We start from the raw sequence: 17845 nt of genomic DNA on the forward strand, positions 1-17845 counted from the left end.
CTATGGAAGTGTCACAAATTATCTACAGGGATTCTGAATCTATCTGTGCTTCCTACCTTGTGGAGAAATGTCTCAAGTCATAAATTACTTGCTTCTTGAATATTGCCTCATAAAAGATACCGCAGAGCCATGGTCTCCCCTGTGAGCTGGGCTTTATCGCTGGGCTTTTTCACTGGGCTTCACCTCTCAGGGCAGACTGCAGCCACACGGCCATGCCTCCCCTCACCAAGAGACTCTTCTGTCCTGGGAGAGGTAGCCAGACACTGCGTTCAGCCTGAGCTGGAGAGTGCTGGTATGAAACCAGTCTGAGGGTGTGTTTGTGATGAAAACCTGAGGTTTGTAAATTCCCTGTATCCTCAGGTAAAACCTCTGCTGCCCTGAAATGCCTGAATGTTTAAATACACTCATAAATTGATAGATAGTCTTTGTTCAAGGAAAAAGAAAAAAAAAAGAATTTTTGATTTTTGGCAGCTATAAAATGAGATACATAGAATATCTTCATGGAGTATTCTGCTCTTCAGGGACTACGTTAAGCATAAAACATCAACCTTCCTCTCTTCCCAAAATTTGTTAGATGTAAAAAAGAAATGATCCTGGGAAATGCTTTGGGAAAGAACTCTGCTTATGGAAACATAGCAGTAGATCATCTTATAATTCTTGGGGGAGAAAGCAAAGAGCAACCTTCTTAGCTCTCTCTTTTGCTCCATTCCTGTAACTTCCATGATGGATTATTCTATTGTGAGACTTAATCCTGTAGATAAAATGACTCCTCTTCCTGCTGTGCTGACTTGGGTATATTGCATTATGCAGTAATTCTCTTTTAATCCTTATCAAATAAAAGACATGCTAGGACAGTTTTGTTAAAGCAGCTATCTATTATAGATGCATTTTTCTTCCAGTCAGTATCAGCAATGATGATTTTAGAAAACTTTGCTGTGACACCTCAACAATGAACATGAAATGTGCCCTCTGCTGCTTATAACATAATTTAATGTTTTTTTCTTTAGAGGGGATTAATCTAATTTGTAGATATCAGTCAGACTACGAGGACAAATATCTTTATTTTTAGCATCAATTCTTCAATCTCCATAATGTCAAAGGAAGGAGTTAAGTCTTGGGATGAAATTCAGTGTTGAGTCTCAGTCTGGTGTAATAATGCTTAGTATTACATTATACTCCTGTAGTTTTGGGTTTGGGGATGAGTTTAGTACTATGTTACAGTCTCAGGGTACTCACAGAGGATGTAGTGCAGCTAGTTCTGCTTTGTCATTGCCACATCATGAGATTGCATAATGCTGGAAAAGGCAAGGAAAAATGAACAAGTCTCATTTACCGTCTAATAAATTTATGTTTCTGTACTACATACTTGCATACCTATATGTGTACTTACATATGTACTCCTTTTTACCCCTGAGACAAGAAATGAGAGGCTTTTTTGAGCCATAGTTAAGTCCTCAAATCGTTGTTCAGGATTCTGTGGTTGGTTGACCTTGGCAGGGTCACCTTGCCACTTAAATGCTATCCAGATTTAAAATAAAATGCTATACTTTAACATTTTTAAAGTGGATATAGTACTCATATAACTGCCAGTCTTGAATTTTTACAGGTTGGTGCCTACTTATGTTCCTTTTATGCTATCCCAAAAAGCACACTTCAGCCTTAATTGGGTGGAACTATCTCTGTGAGAGGTGGCAGCTGGTCTTTCTGCTTATATTCAACCCTTGATCTCTCTGCAGAGAGTGGCACCAGCAGAGCTGATGCTGGAGTTGTAAGCATCAGTCTTAGTAACAATGAGCAAACTCAGTATGCTTTGTCTGTGCTTTCCCATGAGCAGGGTCTATGCCCCCACTTTGTCTTCTAGGGTGTCAGCAACTCTTGATAAATATTATCTAGTAATAAAGCATTACCAGTCAGGGTTCATCATTTACTGGCACTGAACCAGATGAATAAAAGCAAGTTGAAGCTGATTGATAATGACTAATCTCAGCACCATCTGTCAGTGGTACATCTGTCCAAACCCTGTGGTTCTGCATCTTGTCTAGCACCACTTTGGATGGGGCCAAGCTGCCAACTTTGCTGCATCTTGGCTTAAGAAAAGAACCCTTTAGGAATGAGCTGCTGTACTGCTAAAGGGTTCCTGCTATTGAGATGCTAGTGCATACCATATACAACTGTTTCAGCAAACTCCAACTTTGTTCCCTATCAACAGTTATGTAGAAATATTTCACTGAAATGAATTGCTGTACAATACATCAACCTTGTCATATCTCCTAGACTCCCTGACTGCACAGATTAATTTTGTAGGGAGAAACATATTTCCCATACATTTACCGTTTGTAGAATCTTATGGAAAAAGAGTGCTTGATGGTAAGGTATAGGGTTTAGTCATCTCACTCGGAGGGGTGCATATTTCTCAGTGATGAAGCAATGAATAAATTAGGCTATATCGAGTGAATACTAATAAACATTACCCCACCACCATCCATGCAGCATAATCTGTGTCTTACAGAAAGTATTTAAGAAATACTTCACAATTCTACAAAATGTTCTGCTTTAATTCTTCAAGTTACAAACCCAGGTTACCTTAACACAGCCTAGGAAAGAGAAAAATAACTATGCTTAAAATGCTTCTGACAGCTTTCTCATACACTAGCGTGTCACAAGCTTAAATCTGAATTGCAAAATCTACCAGAAGAAACAAATGTTGTATTGCCATCTCTTGTCAGAGCTCATTTTAAAATCCTACTGATAGACTCATCTATCCAAGCTTTTATTCTGTGGAGGAAGAGCACTTTTTATCCCTCTTGTTCATGAAACTCAGCCATCTTTTTTTCCTACTCTCTTCCATAGGCCAGCAGTGTGGCCTGTCTTTCTTCTGGTAGATCTGCTTATGGGGCACCGTTGACCTGCAGGGAGGAAGTGTGCCAGATCGTGGAACTCCTCTAAGGAACCCTCTAGGGAACAATCCCTGGATGCAAAGCCATACCCCGGTCTTGCTCCTGCTTATTGACAGCTGTGGTGTGGTCACTGCAACCCACTGACCAGCTGTATGTAGTGCAGAGAGTCAAAAAGCAGAAGAAAGGTGCAGGGAACCTAATACCAGAGAAGCATCCAAAGATATCTTCTCAGTGTGGAGGAGTTGGCAGCCAGAGTTTGAAGTTCGGTGTGCATTTGGTAGTCTTCATATTTGGGAAGAAATCTATATATGCACCAGGCTAATGGAAACAAAAGAAAACACTTCTGCATTTCTAGTTGTCTAGAGCAGGCATTTTCTATCTCCCGTTGCAACAAATGTCATTAACATAGAGTTACATTTAGCTTTAATGTGAGGTTTAACTTAGCCAGTTTGAGCTGCACAATATGAAATGTTTAATAGGATCTAACTCTTGGAAAACTGGTTGGTGCTTTCAAATAGATTTCTGTGTTTCAAGGTAATCGCTTAAAAAACAACCCACCTGAGTACACTTCTCTTTCTCTGAAAATAAGTCTAGGTTACTGAGGGAGAGAATGCCTTCTTTTATAGCTTAGTTCTGGTAAGTGCAAATGTGCCAAGAGAGCACAGGCACAGGAGACCCATATGCGCATTTCGTAGAATATAGAATAGTTAGGGTTGGAAAGGACCTTAAGATCATCAAGTTCCAACCCCACTGCCATGGGCAGGGACACCTCACACTAAACCATGTCGCCCAAGGCTCTGTCCAACCTGGCCTTGAACACCACCAGGGATGGAGCATTCACAACTTCCTTGGGCAACCCATTCCAGTGCCTCACCACCCTCTCAGTAATGAATTTCTTCCTTAGATCCAATCTAAACTTCCCCTGTTTCAGTTTGAACCCGTTACCCCTTGTCCTGTCACTACAGTCCCTAATGAAGAGTCCCTCCCCAGCATCCTTGTAGGCTCCCTTCATATACTGGAAGGCTGCTATGAGGTCTCCACGCAGCCTTCTCTTCTCCAGGCTGAACAGCCCCAACTTTCTCAGCCTCTCTCCATATGGGAGGTGCTCCAGTCCCCTGATCATCCTCGTGACTCTCCTCTGGACTTGTTCCAACAGTTCCATGTCCTTTTTATGTTGAGGACACCAGAACTGCACACAATGCTCCAAGTGAGGTCTCACGAGAGCAGAGTAGAGGGGCAGGATCACCTCCTTCAACCTGCTGGTCATGGTCCTTTTGATGCAGCCCAGGATACGGTTGGCTTTCTGGGCTGTGAGCGCACACTGAAGCTGGCTCATGTTCATTTTCTCATTGACCAACACCCCCAAGTCCTTCTCTGCAGGGCTGCTTTGAATCTTTTCTCCACTCAACCTGTAGCTGTGCCTGGGATTGCTCTGACCCAGGTATAGGACCTTGCACTTGGCTGGGTCATGGGAATTTTGAGATTTTCCATAATTTAATGAAGTTATTGTTGAGGCTGCTGCAGAAAAAGGTTATTTTTATGAGAAAAATATATATTTTTGCAGTTTCAGCACTCTGTCACTGACCCATGAACTTCTTTTTAACAGGAAAATGTGTTATAATTGATCCTTATGCTGATAGTTTAGGGCTGAAGCATGAAAATAATAAGCCATAATGAGGCGGTCCCGAGTGATAATGTTCAGATAAACAAATGTGTTGTTAAACAGCTCTTCACTAATTCTAGATTTCCACAGAACTAGCATTCAAACACTGAATTGCTTCTGAGCCATAAAGATCTTCACAACAACAAGAAATCAAAAGAACTTTTTCATTTCATCGTAACTTTTTTTCTCCTGGAGGCTTTTTGCAACAGCTTGCTTTCTTTCCTAGAAAAAAATGTATGACACTGATTTTAGTTTGGTTTAAATGAAAAACATTGACATCCTTTCTGGCAAAGTTTATCTGTCTCCATGTGAACTAGTTTAGACTCCAGTTGAAATGAATGAAGGTGTAAGTGTAGTTTGTGGTATTTATGCATCTGAGACACCCATATGAGGCTAACAAATAGAGCATAGAGCAAATGGAAGGTTTGTGTATTGGGTTTGCATGGCGAGGTATTGGTACTGGCAGGGCTACAGGGGCGGCTCAGTGAGAAGAAGCTAGAAGCATCCCCTGTTTCTGACAGAGCCAATGCAGCCAGCTGCAAGATGGACCCATGGCCAATCCCATCAGTGATGGTGGTAGCAACTCTGAGAGAACACACTTAAGAAGGGGGGAAAACCTGCTGAGCAAAAACAGCCAAAGTAATGAGAATCTGTGAGAGAACCAGCCCTGCAGACACCCAGGTCAGTGCAGAAGGAGGTAGAGGAGGTGTTCCAAGCACCAGAGCAGAGACTCCCCTGCAGCCCATGGTGCAGCCCATGGTGAGGCAGCTGTGCCTCTGCAGCCCATGGAGGTCCATGGTGGAGCAGATCTCCACCTGCAGCCCATGGAGGACACCACACCTGAGCAGGAGGATGCCCAAAGGAAGCTGTGACCTTGTGGGAAGCCCACACTGGAGCAGGCTTCTGGCAGTACCTGTGGCCCCAGGGAGAGAGGAGCCCATGATGAAGAAGGGAGGAGTGGGGTGAAGGTATTTGAAGATTTAGGTTTTATTTTCTCATTAACTTACTCTGATTTGACTGGTAATAAACTAATTTCCCCAAATCGAGTCTGTTTTGCCCATGATGTCCTAATTTTGTCCATGTCCTTATTTCTACTCATAAGCCTTTCTTTATATTTTATCTCTCCTGTCCAGCTGAGGAGAGGAGTCATAAAGCAGCTTTGGTGGGCAACTCACTGCAGACTGTCTCTGGAGGGGCAAGCAGAGGACAGGAAGAACATTTCTAATAGCACAAACCACATTGATTTGAACAGCTGAGTGGAGTCCATGGTGTCAACTCTGGAGGAATTGTCTAGGCTTTAATGAAAGAGCTTGCCGCTTCCCACCCCCAACCCATGCCATTGCCTCAACATAGGTGTTTAGTTTCATTTAAGATATTCTAGGATATTTTACCTGCCCTCACCTCATACTGCAGAAAGCCACAGGTCTGCTATAAGCCTTTGGGTCTCATTTGCCCACCTGATATGGATGTGAACCTCATATGGCACCAGATACCTGTGGTCAGGCAAATTAGTAGGCCTCCTGATCTCCTTTGCCTATAGTGGAACTTACAAATTTGGCCATCCACCACACATACAGGTACTCATACAGAGATACGTATATTTGTGTGTCTGAATCACAAACAGAATCCTATTCATTGGGCTTGACTCATTCGTCCACACATGGCTGCCTAGTGTCACTTCAGACAGCCCATACTCTTCAACCTGGCCTTCAGAAGCTGTTCCAAAAGGACTTGAATCTCTTTTAAGTCTTCTGTATTATCCACCACATTTTTGTGCTTCTTGAATACCCCAGGATACCGCAGAGGTTGGTAGACGCCTATGTATGGGCAATTGAATTGATCCCCATGCTGCAGGCATGAGGCAGGAGGTGTTTCAATCTTTTTTGTAACACTCTCTTTGAAATTATAAAGACTATATATATATATATATATACATGTACTCAACACTTACCGGAGATTCCTGAGTGATTTTGCAACAGGAAGTCTGAACGGCTCATTTTGTTGCAGCAAGCTATACCATTCTTTACCTAGGGAATATACTGCCAAGTGTCAAAGTAACAGTAATGAAGAGAGAAGAAAACATTGGACATAAAGGGCAGCTAAGAATCCATCTAGACCAGCCCAAACACATTTTATATTAGAAGGACAGTAGCAGTCTTCACCCCATCTGATGCTATGTGTTTAGGGTAGTGCACACAATGTCAGACTTTTTTCAAACTATATCTAACAACTTTACATTCTTCATTAACACACACAGAGCCCATCTGCAACAGTGGAACACTGCTGCTCCAGCTAATGGAAAGGGAGCAATTCTTGCTTCAGAAAACAAGATCGGATCAGGGAATTTAGTCCAGAAGCTGGATTACTGCCATGGATATTACATGTGCCATCTCTCTCCTTTCCTTGGTACAGTGACTCGTGTCTCCTGCATTTTAAGTGGATTGGAAAGAGCACAATGAAATTCTCTTCATCTCCTCCCCTGAAATTCCTAAAATGTCAAAACCAGTTAAATCATTTTAGTAACATGCAAATTCAGAGCATTATCCATATCAAAATATCATTGGTTGACACATCTAAGGTTGCACTTTGTCAGAAGTGTAAATACTAACTTGCTTCTGATTCTCTGTCCTTGCAAGGCACTCTCCCTAGAATGAGATTTGTGACTTAAGTTTTCTCTTGTGGTATGCCTAAGCATGTCATTTGGACTGAAGAATCAAACACCTTCTGGCTAAATATCTGCCTTCATGCAGCACCAAACTCTAGTTCTCGATAATTCGCTGTTGCTCCAGTACTTGCTCATCCTTGGTTTACTATCAGATATAACTAGATTCTGCTTAACATCCAGGAAAATATTGTCAGGACATGATGCAGAATGCAATTTACAAACAGAAGCACTGTGGTACTTCAGCAAAAAACCTTTCACTTCTATGGTGGGGATCGCAGTAATCAGGCTTCCTTATAAGCAAAATGTTTGCTGCTGTTCTGCCTTTCTTATTACTTTCCCCTTATTCTCCTTGCCCTTCCTTCTTCCTCTTCTTCCATTTCCCTTTCTTCTTCTTCCCTTTCCCCTTTCCCTTGCCTTGCTGTGCCCTTTCCTTTTGCATTCCCTTTCCTCAGGTTAACAGGAAAAGAGTCATATAATTCAGAAAATTTCCCCATGTCAAAACCCAGGAGTTTTAGAGCAATGTGATTCCCTTGACTTTCTTGAGTTAACCATCACAATAGTCTATACTTTGGTAGTTACTTAAATGATTTGCTACATTAATAACTACTGCTTGTTCAAAGTTCTACAAAAAGTACACGTTTGAGTTGCTCCATAATTAAAGTTGCATGATATTACTGCTTTTTGGCCTCTTAATAATGTAAACTACTGAGAGATTAAAAAATAAAAGAAGCTACGAAAATACCAGAGACTGGTGGAAAAAAGGAAATAAATGAACAAAAATTAAAAGAAACTGCCTTCTTCTGTTATTTTTTTTATCATCCTGTAGCTTGTCCTGCATGGGTCATGTTGGCAAATTCTCTCAGTAAGGGCTCAGGCAAAGTCATTGAGTTACTCCACTGCTTGTGAATTCAGTGCTTTTGAAGACAGCCATGCTCAGGTCCTACTAAGCCACACTGAAGCTTCATCTGGTGAACAAGGGATAGAGGAAGATTTCTTATGCGCAGTAGTTAAACAAAATTTTGTGGTTCAGCTTGTTTCAGCTGACAAAATTCATAATGACCAAAAGGAGATCCTCCTGCTTTGGCTGATTGCAAGATGCCCACTACTTATCTGGGCTTCAACTTACATGACAGTTAAACTGGCATTTTTCCCTGAGCTTTCTGAGACAGAGCAACATATACATATATATATATACTGCATCGATACACAGTTTTGGAAGTGTTAATGAGTCCCTAGGGAGTCCCTGCTACTGACCGTGACCCTGCCAATGTTAAGTGCTCAGATTCAAATAGATGGCTCAGCTCCAATAATATGTATTTCTTTCAATGTAAGAGCAGAGGCGATGAGTAGATTAAAGTGGAACAGATCTAAATGTGTAGCCTACATGCTTTGCCATGTCAACCATTTGAATTTTTGCCAAAGGGCAGGACAAAAACTGTTCAAAGAAAGGTGGATCCTAGCTGGAATATTCTGGATCCCTACCCACATGTAGAGGGCAGGGGCATTCAGCTATGAGACTCTGAAAAATCGGGAAATGAGCATGACAGCTACAAGTCATGCTTAGTAGTTTTTCTGTCACTATCTGAGGAAGATTGTGGTTGGTTATTCCCTCAAGCCATACGTGCTCACCCTCCAAGAGCTCTTTGAGTCAGACTGCAGAAAAAAAGTTTGTGAGAAAAAGGAGACTTGAGCAGTGCAGAACCTAAATGAATTTGTTGTATATTCTGTCCTCTGCCTTCACCACTTTCAGTACATAAAATAGCTTAATTTCCCTGCCATGAGTAAGTTTTATGGAATCATGAATATTTTGGGTTGGAAGGGACCTTCAAAGGTCATCTAGTCCAACCCCCCTGCAATGAGCAGTGGGGATTTGATCTACCACAGATTGGTTTACGGACGAGACAGTGCATAGTGAACTGTTCATCACCTCTGTAGACTACACATTGCATTTTGCTATTCACTGCTTTTAAGCTGGGATTCTGCTTCTCTTCAGAAGAGAATGTAGGCAAGCGCATCTGAGGTAATGGTATGCTTGTGTGGGTATTAGTATTTAATTTACCTGGGTTTATGGGTAGACGGTAGTATCTTGTAGCTCTACAAATGAATGCATGCACAGGCAACTGAAACAGGTTCTCAAGCTAAACCCTATAGATACAAGGAAGAGACCTTGTATTTGACAAATACTATTTTTGTGTTAACTGTTAGCTGAAGAGTCATCAGTGATTTACCTGTAAGCCAGAATGTGAAGAATTAAGATAGTTTGTTGGTGAGAGTCAGGAGGACATTGCAAAGACTGAGATGTTGCCTTTCTTTCTCAACTCTGGAGCCCAGGTGTCAGGGTATCAGGGGTATCCCAGACAGACCAAGAAAACACCTCTAGAAGAAACTTTTGGAGGAATGTGTTTGCTTGAGCACTATATTATTTTAATGTTAATGCAATATAAATGCTATGTAAATGAATATTGCAGCTGAAATCCTATTAATAGAGGTAGGAGAAGAAAAGAGCCATATCTGTGTAGGAAGAACCACAGTATTGCTATTAGGTAATTCCATCTTATTTTTAGTGGTGCAAAGCATTCCAGATAATATTTAATATTTCAGATTACTTCTAATATTTTCTCTGTATATTTGACGTTTCCTTTCCTAAGAGCCCTTCCTCTGAATACTGTCTGGCAGCCATTAGTATCTGCTTATCAGTATTTCAGTGAAGTTTCTCTGAAAGCTTCTGCCACGTAATGCTTTTTTGAGGAGATAGAGAGCTGGCTCGCATGCCAGCAGAGAGTTACACTGAGGGGCAGAGAAGAGAGAGCAACACAGAGAGTTGCCCAGCAGCTCCCTTTCACATCACATGGGCGCAAAGAAGCAATCAGACCAGGCTGGGCAGCACCATCAACGGCTGACACTGACTGCCAACTGTCTGACTGCTGTCAGGCTCCTGTGACGGGGGAGGAGGGGTGTTATCCTTCCACTGAGTTAACACTGTCACACAGCATCCATCATAGTGAGGTGAGTGTCAGTCAAAATGTATTGCACACTCCCTACCTTTAATATTCTGCAGGTGCAGTCTTCAATTAGGCATGAGATTGATTTGCCAGACAGCAGTAGCAAAGGGCAAAGAGGACCCCAGATTTTTTTTTCTTTTCTGGCTTCATACCAAATTGGTCTTAGCCCCGCAAGAAATCAACATTAAAAACCAACCCCAAATGCTCTTGAGTTTAAGGATATGGGTGTTGAATTCTGAATTGAAATTCAAGCCTTCTTTACTTTAGAGCATTCAGATTCAGCACATTAGAGCAAAAGAGGCTTGAACTGTCAGTTTTCATCCTTTGAATATTGCACCAAGCTGGTAGGGCACATTTGCAACAGTTGCTGAGATGTGTACTTTCCCATCTTTCAACTGACAGAGTACAGAAAACTGCAACGCATTTAGGAAAAAGACCTCACATTTGGCCAAATTGAACGTGTTAAGAAATGCTAGGTCTGTGTGTGGTTTTGAATTTTGATATCACACAGGGACAATGAAAGAATGGGACTCCCAGGAGGAGCTCTGATCTGCTTAGCCTGAACCCTTTCTTCACCTGCATGGTAGTACATGCTGCTGTGGCAGCTACTGCCACTTTTAAATGAGCATCACATGTACTCCCATGTATATATGCAACAGTCTAATTCCCTGGGGACAGAACCACTGAACAGTCCTGCCTAACACCTATCATGAAGCAAGTGTTGCCACAGACACTAATTTGTAGTAGAGTTAAGATGCATGTTTGTTGCCTGCAATGGTGTTGGATACTGCAGTCAGTGTCATCACTGTACATACAAGATGTACCTGAATGAGCACAAAAGTGCTTGCTCCTCTATGGTTTCTGAGGCTGACAAGCCTCAGAAATAGAAGAAATCAAAATCTAGTGAGGATGATGTAGCATCCAAGGTAAGCGAACATATGTTGTGTGGACCTTTGGTAACATGAAAGGATGCCATGATATATATTAGGGACTGTAGTGATAGGACAAGGGGTAACAGGTTAAAACTTAAACAGGGGAAGTTTAAATTGGATATAAGGAAGAAGTTCTCTGCTGTAAGGCTGGTGAGGCACTGGAATGGGTTGCCCAGGGAAGTTGTGAATGCTCCATGTCTGGCAGTGTTCAGGGCCAGGTTGGATCAAGTCTTAGGTGGAATGGTTTAGTGTGAGGTGTCCCTGCCTATGGCAGGGGGGTTGGAACTAGATGATCTTAAGGTCCTTTCCATACCTAACTTTCCAAACTATGATTTTATGATTCTGAATTAAAGTGAAACATCGAAATGAATACAAGATGTCACGGGCCCACCAGGCTCAAAATAATTCACCCTCCCCTTCAGCAGTTTCTGCAACTTGTCGCTAGGGACTCCCTACGGCTGTCTTCCATCTCCAATGCTTCCAAAGCACTGGAGGGGCCCAGTGGACCAGATGCTCGCCCATACTGTCCCACACACTCTGTCACTCATGACTGTCCAGCCTTGGGGAAAACCTTTTGGTCCCCGTATATCGTCGTCTAACCCCAGACAAGACCCAAACCTGACTCTGCTTAACTCTCAGGATCAGACAAAATCATCATGGGTAGAACACACTCTGTGTGTGTGCCAACAAGGTGATCCCCATCACAATCAGCAGGCAGGTCCCAAGGGTACCCAGAGGCCATTCAAAACCTTCAGAACTCTCAAATGCTGCTGCTGTACTTGTCACTGGGGCTGTAGCTGCTGTGCTTGCAGGCTCTCTCACCACCAGCTTCCCTTTTTCTGAGTCCAGATCTTCCTCCTCTGCCTTGCTGGGAAGTGCTGCGGGGTCTCCTGCATCCTCCTGGGGATCAGGCTCACGGGGCTCGGCGGACGGCTGCCAGGGAATGCTCTTGGCTGTCGCGGGGCTGGGCTCGGCCGTGGGGCTCGGCTCCTCCGCCGCCTCCTCCCGCTGCTCGGCAGCCGCCTCCTTCCCTTCCTCGGCAGCCGCCTCCTTCCCGGCCTCCGGCCCCGCTCCCGCCGCTGCTTGGTCCCCGGGGCCTCTCTCCCGGGCCGCTTCGGCCGCCGCCGGCTCCCGGGGCCGCTCCCCCTCAGCTCCCCGCAGCCTCACGAAGACGGAGGCGAGGACGAGGGCCAGGGCAGTGCCGAGCAGCGGGACGGCCAGGTACAAGTCCACGGCCACGTCCATCCCACCCTGCTGCCGGAGCCCGCCCGTATTACAAGCCATTACCATAAAATACAATGAAACAAGAACCTTAGCCCAAGGCCCACACTTGATAAACACTAACACAGCAAATACTGGCTCTAAGTAAGCTACAGCATACTGAAACTGTGACATCAAGAGAAACAACTTTGAAGAGCCAATAAATCAGCATTGTGCCTCGGTCAGATCTGTTGTTATCTCAACCCTTCGTGCCCCACGTTGGGCGCCAAGAAGAACTGTCGTGATTTAAGCTCAGGCCGTAAATCTACTTTACTTTTTTACGCAGTCTACTTCTCCCCCCCCGCTTTCTTCCCCCCGCTCCTGGAGGGATGGGGAGGAGAATCAAAAGACTACAACTCCCACGGGTTGAGATAAGAACAGTTTAATAACTAAGGTATAACACAAATCACTACTGCTGCCACCAATAATAATAATGATAAAGGAAATAACAAGGGAAGAGAATACAACACCTCACCAACTGATATCTTGCCCCCACCCCCCAGCATTCTAGACCTTCCGGGTACTCTCAGTTCTACATCCTGGGCATGACGTGCTATGGTATGGAATATCTCTTTGGCTAGTTTGGGTCAGGTGTCCTGTCCCTGCTTCCTCCTGGCTTCTCCTCCTCCCTGGCAGAGCATGAGACTCACAAAGTCCTTGGTCAGGATAAACATTCTGACCAGCAACTGAAAACATCGGTTTTATCACCTCTGTTCCCAGGCTGAAAATCAAAACCACAGCACTGCACCAGCTACTAAGAAGGAGAAAAAATGACTGCTATTGCTAAATCAGGACACAAGAGAATGATAATACAATGAGTGTTGAACTATGAAAGGTTTTTTCTCATGGCTATCCAGTAAGACTTTACTGCTGCAGCAATTTGACTACTAAATAAGAACATAATTTCAACAGGGGTTTAGGACAATTGTAACACTTTTAAGTGAAAGTGCCTTTTTCTGAAAGGATATAAAGAATATGTAGGTGATGGTGGAACTTCAACAAAACTATCAGAACACCCTTCACCTCTGATCAATCTATGTTCTAGACACTCAGTAAAGTTACAGTAAGGTTGTAATGCAAGCACTGAAAAGTTACAAAATGCCTGAATTAAGCTTTTTGTGTATCTATCTACATTTCTGTCTGTACAGCCCTGGGCTGTCCCCTTGCTGCATATGAATTGTGGCAGTTTGACTGAGGATCACACACTGTTTACCCCACAAGACCATCTCATTCAGTGCCCTGGGTGGACAGCACTCAGTGATTGAGGGGCTTCTCAATATTTTTGTTTTACTCTAATATTGCAGTGCATGGCCCATGGACACATTTGCTTTATGCTACTGAAAACCTTTCATGTGACAGAAACACACATGTCCTTGGGGGATTTTTCTATGGTGTTACTCATTGTAAACTTTATTTGTGCAGTATTTTTGTGGTATGTAGGGTGATATGAACTGCATTTTATATATTGTGTAGAGCATTTAGTGCAATGAATATGTAATATAGCTTTAGGTAGGTATTTTCTGGCAAGAATAGGGATAAGACTGTTGATAGACTGTCTTATACAGAAGGCCACTCTCTCTTACGGAGTGTCTTACCTGTCTTCCTCAACACAAGCCTTTCAGCCTCAGTTACAGATGCATTGGGAGACCTTACATCAGAAAACTGAGTCATCTCCAAAAATGGTCCGCCTCATGCACCTTTTAGTCTAAGTGACTCCACTGTTTGAGCTTATGCCGAAACTGGGGGATGATGGTAGGTTGACATATTTTATATGGTCCAGACAGTGTTAGAAGTAAAATAAAAGCATTACACAAAACTGAATACTGACAAGTCCAACCTTCAGATGGCTAAATCTAGCTAATTTGCAGTGTTGTTCCCTGAAGGCAGAGCAGTGAAGGCTGCAGCGGCATAACCAAAAAGGTGCAGACGGTATGATTGCAATAGAACCCAGTCTTCCTGATGGGAACAACTGGAGGGCAACATATGGCACCATGTGTCCAGCATAAAGCCTTGACATGATCAGGAGGAAGACTAATGAACAGTTATTGTCACTCACCCATTACCTTACATCTTTCTACATCCCTTTAGTATTTCTTGGAATAACTGTAGATGCCTAATGGCAGCTGTCACATTAGATCTTCACCAGACAAGGAGATGGGAAACTAACTGTTATGGCTTTAACTGGTTTCAGGGTTACATTTCTCCTAGCAACTTTTAACCTCAAAGCAGAGAGCTGCTTTAGATCTTGTCAATATTTGTTCCCCTTGCAATAAAGATAATTAAAGTTTATATCAAGTCAACGGTTTCATTTAATCTGTTTCTTTCAGTGCCTTTTCCCCCTCCAGACATTGGGTTCCTCATCACATACCTCACCACATGTTCTCTTGCTTGGACTTCTCCCACAGGCTTTTCAATGCAGGTGCTCACTGCCCAGACCTGCTGTGCCGTATGGACAGTGTCTGTACTTCCTTACCATACACTGCTCCATAGCAGGGCTCTTCACACTCAGAGCATGGTTCCTTGCCTCAGTCTTTCCACCTCAGTTCTGTCTCCTTCTTTACATGATATCTCACAGTGACCTTCCTGCTGGTCCCCATCCTTTCTCCACCCCAGAGTCTTGTTTAATCTCAGCGTCCACCTAACCGCCCACCAGCAGCCATACAGCTGTCAGTGTCTCCTCTGTCAGCCTCTTATTTGCAATGCCTTTTGCTAAAACCCCTATTGTTCATCCTACTTGATTTTTCTCTTCCTTATACTTATCCATGCTTGTTTTAATCCTTCATCTTGCCTTATGGCCCCTCCTTTCCCGGCTGGGCAGGAGAGATGACCTCCTTGCCTGCAGCTCCTGAGCCCAGCGCTGCATGGCTGGGGTCAACAGTTATGGGGACAGTCCTCTGTCTTCCAGCCAAACTCCAGAAAAGTTATGATCAACTGCAAACAGGGGGGTTTAATGCAAAGTGGCAGAGGAATTTGACTCAGCATCACTCTCACTCTGCCAGGGATGGTGGTGTCTGTAGCAGTCAACAGAGAGCAGAAGGCAGCTGGTGTGTGTCACTTGCATTACCTGTTCCTACACAGTGAAACATTTGCTAAAAATTTATTTCTATCTACTGAAGAGCTGGCTAAATTACACAGTTCCTTCTGCTTATCTCTGTATCTCTAATGTGCAGCTCATATAAAGCTGGTCATCTGGTAAAGACAGGAACAATGGTCAAACTCCTGAAAAAATGTTCAAGTAAGATATAAAATATCCTTGTCCCCACCAAGCAATCCACAGTTCTCTGCCAGCACAACTAATAATATTAAAGCTTTTAACAAACAAATATATCAAAATTCAAGGAATCAACTGCCTACCTGGTTCTGTCTAAATAAACACCGGTGTATTTATATGACAGCCTCATGAAATGCCTAATCTTTGACGTATTTATGTTGCAAGAGGGCTACTCCCTCATGAACAGATACTACACTGATGTAGGATTTGCATATTTTGTTGGGTTTGTTTTCTTATCGATTTAAAATCTATCAAGTTGCAAATCAAATTGGCAAATGGAATTATCTAAGCGAGCTAAGACACTGCTGAATGCTCAGCTAAATGGGAGTATTGTACGTAAGTGAAACAATGTGGAGCTTGCCTGCAAGTTTTACATTCTTTGAACCTGTCCTTGCCTCTTTTAGGGAATGGTCTGTGCCTTTTGAAAATAAGAAACATGGCGAAGAAACCACGGGGGAGCAAATAATCTAAGAACCGTTATGGTTTTGAGACATTTAAATTATTATTCACATGCTACTGGAAAGCCTGGAAAATTTTAAGGTAAAAAGCTACAACATAAAACCATAATGGGTTTGGAGTATCAAATCAATGGTGCATCTAGTGCCATACCCACATCTGAGCCCAGACATGATTCTTCAGTGGGATGTACTGAAGTTACTGCAATCAACAATTTTGGAGTCATCAGAGAATTTTTGTCCCAAATCTCCTTGCAGTTAGTAGATGATTTATAGATGTTCTTCTGAAACTGCTTATCCTTCTTAACATCCTGATAAGCTCTCAAATGCACTGGTAACCAGTGGAAATGTAAATACAATACAATACATTAAAAATAAAGAATCCAGAACTTAATATTTCCTTTTATCAGTTAGAACAAGTTACTTTTTATTTTCACTGAAGAGTTTAACTATGCATAACTCTTTATGGTTCATAAAGCCAAAGAAAATAATTTTCAAATAAAACCGGGGAGAAAAACTACAAATGTTCATTACAATATGTTCTTATTTTTTGCATGGTGAAAATCAGATAATCTAGACCAATAGTCCTTGTGCACGAACTGGTTTAGAATTGGCTTGTCAATACTGAGGGATATGAATTTGATTCAGAGGTTATTATGCTCTCCTTCTAATATAAAGGTTATTATGCTCTCCTTCTAATCAGGTTTCCCAGCAGTTAATTACTGCCACTATTGAATATTGGCACACTGCTTCTATTCTGAATGCTTTTAGATTAATTTTTCAGCCGTTTGATGTGGGCTTTGCCTTTTTATTCCAGGTTAAAGAGTTCACAAACATTTTGAGGAAGTGAATTTGTTTTTGATTATTTAATGGAAAGAAATTTGGATACCCTAATTCCTTCTTATTCTGAAAGCTATTCCAAAGTTAGATAATACAAAAGATCATTCTATTGCTGGCACAGCAAACATTAGTCAAAATCCTTTAAAGAAAAAAATCAGGATTCTAGGACTGCCAGTGATACGCTGGGATAGAAACCATCTGCCTGTAGCAATGCCACAGGATGTGTGCACAAGAATCTGTTCCTCAGCGGGCACCAGGGTGCAAAATACTGAGAATAAAAAGAAATTCAATTGCAACTGACAACATCCAGGAGGACAAAACAGCCTGAAGAGCGTAAGCATGAGATATGGCATGGACCTTCAGAACTAGTGCAGAGCATTACCCAAAGGGACAGAGAGTAGGAAATTCTGCAGTCATATCTGGTTAACATGAGTCCATTTATAAGATCAATATTACATATCCTTTTAAACTGGTTGTCACCTTTTCAGTGGTTAGCATCTTTTAAAGACCATGCTAAGATAAATTGAGAAATCAGAGTTGTACTACCTCTATCTGATTCTTTCCCAGGCAAAGAAACTGTATAAAATGTCCGTTTAATCCCACTCCACAGAAATCATAACTTATCTTTGTCATTACAGGAAGAAGTAAATGAAAGAGAGGCATTTTTAGAAACATATTTTAAAAAAATTCTAAATTACTTTCATTTTAGAAGGCATTTTCTTCATTAGAGACCTTAGTTTCAATTTTGCATTATATTAGAAGGTAAACTCCCAAATATTGTAAAAGGCAGAATGTTTAATTGTGTATTTACAACGGCTGGATGAATCACAGATGCTCATGAAATTAAAGGAAGAATTCTT

The sequence above is a fragment of the Psittacula echo genome (assembly GCF_963264785.1).
Source record: "Psittacula echo genome assembly, chromosome: 1".
Taxonomy (NCBI): domain Eukaryota; kingdom Metazoa; phylum Chordata; class Aves; order Psittaciformes; family Psittacidae; genus Psittacula; species Psittacula echo.